This window comes from Penaeus chinensis, chromosome 18 (assembly GCF_019202785.1).
Source record: "Penaeus chinensis breed Huanghai No. 1 chromosome 18, ASM1920278v2, whole genome shotgun sequence".
In the NCBI taxonomy this organism is placed as follows: domain Eukaryota; kingdom Metazoa; phylum Arthropoda; class Malacostraca; order Decapoda; family Penaeidae; genus Penaeus; species Penaeus chinensis.
The window spans coordinates 26499533-26507032 of NC_061836.1; the positions used below are offsets into that span (position 1 = coordinate 26499533).

The 7500-nt window shown below is 34.9% G+C and overlaps 1 protein-coding gene across 1 annotated transcript in view; it reads left to right on the forward strand.

Moving 5' to 3' along the window:
- Window positions 1-7500, forward strand: part of LOC125034504 — a 93842-nt gene that overhangs the window by 5812 nt on the left and 80530 nt on the right. Inside the window, exon 2 of the mRNA XM_047626329.1 lies at window positions 4665-4827. The gene's annotated coding sequence lies outside the window, so the exon portion shown is untranslated. The remainder of the gene's footprint in view (window positions 1-4664; window positions 4828-7500) is intronic.

The window sequence follows — 7500 nt, forward strand, 5'->3', positions numbered from 1 at the left end:
CAAAGAGAAGCGAACGAGAAGCCAAAGTACACAGGGAAATCGGATATAAGAATAACCGACACATTAAACCGACAGGTAAAGTGTTGCAGATGAGAAAGGTTTACGGAAAGGATTGCGTTTTTTTTTTTTTTTCTTTTCTTTTATTTTTTGAACGAGCATGAAGAGAAAAGAAGGTGTATTGGAGAAGAAAAGATGACAGTGGTGCAAAAAGCCATTTTAGGTTTGCAATTTGAAGAACCTTCCGGAATGTTATGTGTGTGTGATATCTCTTTTTTCTTTTTTGAAATGAGAAAGTATTTAAAGCCTCGATTCTTTTCTGATAACTGTGTGTGTGTGTGGGTGTGTGTGTGTGTGTGTGTGTGTGTGTGTATGCATACACCTTTTTTACGTTTGGATTTGGTCACAATGCCATTCACGTGCTATGAGTCCATACATTAACTACTATTTTTTCCACTCTTTAGTGCCTTATAGTAGTATACGTTTTTTCTCATGTATTATGCAACGTAGACTGTATCTCATTAGACCAAACTTTTCGCTGTTGATGTGCCTGGCATCTGTATTGTTTAAACCCTTGAGTAATTTACCAACTGCGTGTCACTTCCTTACCTATTCTTCTTATCATGATAAAAGGGGGGGGGGAAAAACTTGTGAACATTCTGGAATCCTCGACATGACTTTAGAAGCGCCTATTTCCTGTTAACAGTCCATTTTCTCACGATTTCTTTTTCTTTCTTTTTTCTTTCTTACTTTTTTTTTTTTTTTTACATATTGTTTTACTTCTAATTCGGCGCCATTTGATCGTTAAGAAATGTTACTTTTCCTAAGCATTTAGGATTGCTAGGGTACTCATTAACATTTTGCCTCAAGCGAACTAAGTTCTTTCCCTATTATTTTATCAGAATCTATTGTTTGTACTTTGAAATAAGCAATGCTAGTGAGATATCCACATAAGATTAATCACAACGGATTAAAAGAAAACAGGTTAGGAACAATTAACCATTCCTTAAATCAGCGGCTCCGTTGGGGCAAAGGTAGCCACGGGAGGAACCGGTTTTGTCGTAATTTTGAAAATTATAAGCTTGGGTTAAACTGCACTGCGGTACCTACTGCCACATATCAATAAACTGAAACCTTTGCTTAAAGTTTTCTTTCGGTTCACTATCTGATATACCTCTGAATTGTACCCTATATGGAAATATGCTAATTTAAATATTTACTCCTTCCCTTTTACAGTTTTCATAGATTGAATGCACAAATTATACTCGGTTTCATTTATATCGAATCTAAAGTAGTAACTATTCTCGAGTTAAATATATATTTTATTTTAATCATATTGAATCACTTTTTATCTCGCTAATTGCCTGATGCACCTCCATGACCTCGATTCTATTAACCTTTGCTCTTGTTTTCACAACCATGTTTAAAAAAAAGTCTTTTATACTTCAAGTTTTATAAATGTATATTTTTTTCAAGGGTTATTTCCGTCAACTACGAGTGCAAAATCCCTGAGAATTTCTGTGAACAAGTATTGATCTGATGACTGTTGGTAAGATTCTGTTGTAAAAAAATTCAATTTCAAAGTAAGTGTCATGCGTTTTCTTTGTTGACAAGTCAGATATTTGCTTATTCATGCTATTAACTTTTTACATCTATTAAATATTATTCGCTAGTTATATTTCGTCTGGTTCATTAATATTATTTTTTTTTTTTTTAAAGGAAATTGTTGTTTCTCTTTATTCCCTCATTTAGCGTCCCCTTGTCAATACCCTGCGTTATCTCCTCACATCACACACCCACACACACACACACACACACACACACACACACACACACACACACACACACACACACACACACACACACACACACACACACACACACACGCACGCACACACACACACACACACACACACACACACACACACACACACACACGCACGCACACACACACACACACACACACACACACACATATATATATATAATATAATATATATATATATATATATCCGTAATTCAAATTGCATTCTCTATTTAAAATCTTACCTCTGTCCCGTCTGTTGTCTAAACCTTCGCTTTTTTTCACTGATTTAGAATGAAAAGCACTCATGTTATATATTTTGAATGTTATTTTCTCTTATTTGATTCAGAGACGAGCAACAATATTAGGTGCAGAGACAGTTGGATCAAATGCCTGACGTATCAACTGTAATTTCCTTTAATTAATCTTATCAGTACAATTCTTCCACTACTGAAGAATTATCCATTGTTATTTGCAATATATTCAAGAAAAAAAAAACTATGAGCACGGTCTATTGCACATTGTGTATTTTTTATGAAAAAGGCATTTGGTTCTCGAGAAGAAAAATTATAATAATGATAATGATGATAATGATGATGGTGAGGAGGATGCTAATAATAACAGTAGTAGTAGTAGTAGTAGCAGTAATACTAGCAATAATAATAGTAATGATAACAATATTGATAATTGTAATGAATATAATAGTAATAATTATATTAATAATGATAGTAGTAGTAGTAATAATAATAATAATAATAATGATAACAATAATTATAATAATGATAATAATAATGACAATAATGACAATGTAATAATAATAATAATAATAATAATAATAACAGTAATAATAATGATAATAATGATGATGATAACAATAATAATAATAATGATAATGAATATTATTATAATGATAGCGATTTTGATAATAATAATAATAATAATAATAATAATAATAATAATAATAATGATTATGTTGATGATAATGATAATGATGGTGATGATGGTGGTGATGATGATAACAATAACGATAATAATAATAGTAGTAGTAGAAGTAATAGCAGTAATAATGATAATAATAATAATAATAATAATATCAATAACAGTATATATACTACTAATAATAAAAATAATAATGATAACAATAGTAATAATAATAGTATTGGAAATAATGATAATTATAATCATAATAGCAATAATAATGATAATAATAATGTTATTGTTGATGATAATAGCGATGATAATGATGATGATGATGATTACAGCAAAACAACAACAGCAATAACAACAATAACAACGACAGTAATATTAATATTTATGCTACTACTACTACTTCTACTACTACTGCCCTTATTACTAATAATGATGATAATGATAATAACAATGGTTATAACAATAACAATAATGATAATAATGAAATAAAAAATAAAATAATGATAATAATGAAATTTAAAAAAATAATAATGATATTAAAAAGAAAAAATAATAATGATACCAATAAATAACAGATAAAATCTCCACTAAACCATACTATCCCCCCACCCCCCACCCTGTTTCCTTTATAAGGTTTTAGGCTTGTCATTCTCTCTCCAGCAGACGGGTCCCGAACGTAGCATAAAACAAGGATCTATTATAGCCAGCGTCTTATCTCATACCAGTGATTCATTGTCTCCTTTGTTCTCGTACTCTTTGCCGCACCTGAAAACGTCCTGATTCCTTTAGAACTGCAGTGCAATAAGCTTGGAATATATTTGACAAAGTTAATGCATTCTAAAAAGGCCTTAAAGTCGTAGAAATACAAATGTTAACAACAGCAATACAGCGTTTCGTTTGAAAGTGGATCTGTATATCTATATCTATATATATATCAAAATATTATCAACTATCTGGTCATATCCATTTTTTTCTGTTTTATACACACATGCATACAAATATATATATAGGTAAATACATACATACATGTGTGTGTGTGTGTGTGTGTGTGTGTGTGTGTGTGTGTGTGTGTGTGTGTGTGTATGTGTGTGTGTGTATTCGTGTGCATGCGCGCGCGTGTGTGCGTTCGCATGTAAGAATACAAAAACACATACTATTTTTAGGTAAATGAATACTAATTCATATCGTTATCATAATTGTTTAATTCTATCCCCTATTATGTTTACCACGAACTATCTATGACTAACTCGAACAATTAGTGCAAGTCTGGGAAACAGAATGGTTGCGATTCCAGATAATAAACCTTTTTAGCGAAATGAGGCGTCATATTGCTCTTTTGTGCTTGTGATTTACGAATTATTGGCAACGCTGACTGACATTGATTCATTATTTACTGACAGAAAACGTACATGTTTATGCTATGTGTATCTCTGAGAAATTATATTTACCTGTTAACCTTTCTCGGCTACGTGCTTTGTTTGTATACTTTATATTTTATGTACTGCAGCTTATACACCCCTTGCGAATATTTAGAAGAAACAAAATTATCACGGTATGAATTAAAAAACATAGGACCATTAACCCACAAATGCGGTTTGTGGGTGATTCTAGCAGAGTTGCTTTTACGAATCTCCGGATTTTCTCCTACATGTTTCAGGTACAAATGGGAATCCCTTTAAGCCGGGCTGTGTGTTCCATTTTCGCTTGATATAAAAGACCTATATTCTTTGGCCTTTTTTTATCTCCGCCTGACCGTATGTTTCTTTTTTTTATGTCTGTTTCTTCGTCTACCTGTTCTATCTTTTCTCTCTTTTCCCCCCTGTCTCTCCCTCTCTCTTTTTATCTGTTTATTTCTCTTTTGATATAATGAGTAATCAAGTACGGGATCTCTGTGTTCTATAGTATCCTTAACAAGTTTCTCCTTCGTTAACAGGTGTGCAAAGAACGCGTGCTCGCAGTGACGTCATGTGTTCTGAGGACGGTCGGCTGCTGATTAATCAGCGGCCGAAAATAGAATTGGTGCGCGTGTCAAGCTCTGAGAGGGCCAAGATCCCAGTCAACCCCGTGCAGCTGAGCCTCTCTTACTGCCACGTCAGGTGAGACTAGCTCTTTGTATGGCACGACGCACTGGGAGAGGAAGAGGCAGGCGACGGGGAGTTCTTTGTTTCGCAGGAAAATTTGCAAAGGAAACGTTATCTTAGTGTGATAAGTTATGATTTAAGTGATAGGATTTGTTTGTAACATTACTACATGTGTGAGGACTGTAGTTATTACCACTTCGTTATTTAGTAGACATAAATGATCATCGATATCGTCTCAGTCACGAACAAAGTCACCACTAATGCGAGCTTCCCAAGGATTACCACGATGGAATTTATACTAAGAACTTGTGTTTTTTCAAGAAGTGCATTTTCATGTCATAAGGGACAGTCGCGAGTAGAAAGTGAGGAATAATGGTTAAGAAAAATGACACGACATTAGCAATTGCGACATCAGTAGGAACGGGATGAATGGATCCGGATAATTTGGCAGAGCAAGAAATATATTAGTTATGTTTCGTTGCCATATCCTCATCAGGATTACATGAATTACGTGTAAAAGTAGGTATTTATATATATATATATATATATATATATATATATATATATCCTAGAAACGGCCTGTAAAGTTATTTAATTCACTCAAATATTTTTTTCTCTATGACTCGTTACGATAGTAATATGTTCAGGAATCTTAGGGGTAAATGCAATTCCCGCCCGGGATTTGTGAGGCATATCACACATATCTTATGGAAAAGTACAAAGGAAGAAGAAAAAATGAAGGCAGACTGATCGAAAATTAAAATTAAGAGTTATGTTGTCTCCGTGTCTTTACCTTAAAGGGGAAAATGTGCGAGAAAAGTTCGCGAGCAGGCGACAACTCTTGTGCATTTGTTGAAAATTGATTCAAAACGACACAAAAAACGCTGATCAACAGAGGGTGAAAATTAATATATATATTCTTGCGACTCAGTGTAGCTGGATCCTAGAATGTGGCGAAGACTGACTTTAACTGACCTCGAAGGAAGAATTCCGAGCCGCTCGACATAGCATCGAACGAGAAAGGGGAAAAGGCCATTACCTTGGAGCAGAGTAAAATCTCACATTTGGACCAAGATATTTCACAATTAGTATTCGGGAAGGATGAAGCTGAACTGCCAGGGTCCTGTAACATGAAGCGACTTGAACAGAGCGAGCTTTCAGCCAGCCCGGGGTTGATATTACTTTTTATGAGGATGCTGTGTGGTATTTCGCCTTATCTGACGGATCATAATCCCGGCTAGACTGATCCACTCTCGCCTCGAGTAGAAGCCACACATTCGCTGATTCACTGATAAGAGATATGACTCCTCAAGCCAAGCAGCAGGTGATAAATCCGTCAGAAAACAATAAATACAACGACGCTGATGTACATAACCATAATACGATGCCAAGACGATATCCAAACGGCACACAAAGGAACAGACAATGCGTAAAGAAAACAGACGAAAATCTTGCTCGCCTTCAGAACCACCGCCTTCCATTGTACCCTTGGAAAGAAACTGTTCCCTGAAGGAGGCGACGTCGAGCTTGGTTCTCGGTAAGGTAAATAAACGACACGATTCTTGGGAGCAGTGTTGCCACTGATATTTCCACGAAACTACTGGACTGGACTTTAAAAACCGCTAGTCATAAGAGGAAAAGCTTCTCAGTTTCCCGGTGGAAAGGAATGTAAAAAGTCGCTAAATAAGTAAGTAAAAAAAAAATAATAATAAAAAAATAAAATCCTGTTAGATCTATGGATCCCAACATTTATCATTTTGTGGCCCCGAACAATATGCAATAATCTCCATGGCGTCGTTCAGTGTCTGTCAACTTTTCAGATTCAGTCATGAATCGTGTAAAGGCGTCAATAGCTGTAGGACAAAAAACACTTTGTAGAAGATTCTCACGTATATAAATGAGAGATGAGTATATGTAGGTACCATGGGTTAGATAAAATTCAGAGCAATTCGACGTCATGATTTTCATATTGTTCCATGACCCCCCCCCCCCCCCCGCCAGAAAGTATCCCGTGGGCCCCTGGGGTCCATAGTCCCCAGGCTGGGAACTCCTGCGCTAGATCATAACTCGAAAACTCTAGATCCAGCGGAAAATCGCTTGGGAGGACGTCCCGTGGGATGGGAGAATTATGGCCCAACGAGATCATTTCTCTGAAGAAGGAAGGAGGGAAGGAAGGAAAGACGGATGTAAAGAATGAGGAATTAGAGTGAATAAGCAAGGAGGGATACTAATACGGAGAGCGAGATGTACGAGAAAACAAGATTAGATATGAAATTGCAGTAAGTGTAAGATGTATTTATAGGCCTACAGAGCGTATAATGACTCGAAATTACTGTAATTACTGATCTAGCACTGAATCGATATGCTTTAAATACACCACATGACAAGCTGGAAGTTAAAGGTCATGGCAAAACAAATATATATATATATATATATATATGTGTGTGTGTGTGTGTGTGTGTGTGTGTGTGTGTGTGTGTGTGTATGTGTGTGTGTGTGTGCTTGTACTTATTTATCTATTTATATATCTATTTATTTATAATTTTATTTCTATTAACCAAGAAAGTATGAAATCTGGACGAATAGTAAGATAGAAGAAACATAATGTAGCAAAACAAAAAAATAATAATAATAATAATATGGATAAATACACAGATAAAGTCAAAAGTAACTATATCCAGAATTTGA